Raw genomic sequence first — 1,518 nt, 5'->3', positions numbered from 1 at the left:
AAGAGTGATGATTTAGGAAGTACTTACTAAAGTAAGTGATGCATGCAAACAATAAGTGTAGATTTCTTCTGCCCCAACAGATAGTAAAACAGGTACAGCTAGGTTGCTATATCCTATTCCAGCAGTAGGTGTCGCTAGCACAGTGTATGCCATTTTCCAGTTTGACCGTCCCATTCATTCACACTCTCAGCACCGAATAAAATAAATCCACCTTCAAAGTGTAATTTTAAAATTTTGTGTTGAAAGTAAGAGCTATCTGCATGCCTCTGATAAACTGCCTGTAGATGGTCAGATTGGTCCTCTCCCCCATCCACATGAATGATGTAATGGAACTGGTCCCATTCCATACCCCAAGCTGTGGAGGTGAGACCAAAGACAGCACTGGGCAGCATGACATTTGAAGTCCTTTTGTGGCTACCCCCACTGAGCACGGCTTGAACATTGCTTGAAATCTTCCAGCCCACAGTTGAACCTAGCTCCTTGGAATGCTGAGGTCTTGCCAGGCCTGTAGGCAGCAGCAATCTTTGAGGTTACGTGGACATGCTCCCCCCAGCCCCTCATGGCTGTGCCTCTTCCAATAACAATATTTTCTTTGCTTCCTCTGAAGAGAAAGTCATGTGTTAAATGGAAGATTTGCTTGAGTGGGTCACTGGGAACCTAAGCGAAATCATATTAAGGAAGTAATATTTATTATATCCATAAAGTAACCCTTGCGTCGGCTGTGCGGGAGCCAGATGGGAGGCCCAGATGTGCAGGGAGCCAAATCAAGCCTGTGAAAAGGGGATCACTGGCCTGTGAGTTAAAGCCCTTCAGCTAGGGAGGAAGTGGAGGTGGATTCGGTGAACAGGGGAGTACTCTGGCAGCCTCGGAAGTGGGGGCTCCCAGAGGAAGAAGAAGGGATCAAGGGTTCCCTGAAATGGCAGTGACTGCTGAGATGGCCCCGGATAGCACAGGGGAGAGGTAGCTGGATGGCCAAAAATGAAAGGCCAGATCTGAGTGACATGCATAATAAGAACCAGGAGGGATGGGGGAAGAAGGAAGGAAGGATGGGAAAGGCGGCAGAAAGAAGAAGACTCTTGGGGACACTGGTCTGAGTCACTGCTTGTTCAAGGATGCTCAGCCAATGGGGCAAATAGGGACTGAAATCCAATTTACACTGTAGCTCAAAGCTGTATTTCTTGAGCAGGAGTAGGTTCTACCTGGAGGAGGAGCCCTTTACTAATGCGCACAGAGGTGCCAAGTGCCGTAATCCTAGATGGAAGGATGAAAGGAAGGTAGAGGAGAGCAGTGATCTTTCTGCTCTGCACCTTTCTAGATTGTCCACTTAATCTCACGGTTAACATTCTTCTTTCCAGCTGCATTCTTCTGGGTCCATGCCAATCCCACTTACAATTCAAAGCCCAGATCAGTCATCACCAACTCCCGGAAGCTTTCGCAGTTGTTCACATCTCCCAAAGGCAGCTGCTGATTCCTGCCGAGCAACCTGAAACTTCATCTACCAGCTAAGTCAGCTTGAGC

This window comes from Lipotes vexillifer, unplaced genomic scaffold (genome assembly GCF_000442215.2).
Source record: "Lipotes vexillifer unplaced genomic scaffold, Lipotes_vexillifer_v1.1 scaffold691, whole genome shotgun sequence".
Lineage (NCBI taxonomy): Eukaryota > Metazoa > Chordata > Mammalia > Artiodactyla > Lipotidae > Lipotes > Lipotes vexillifer.
This window is presented reverse-complemented; position numbering follows the sequence as displayed.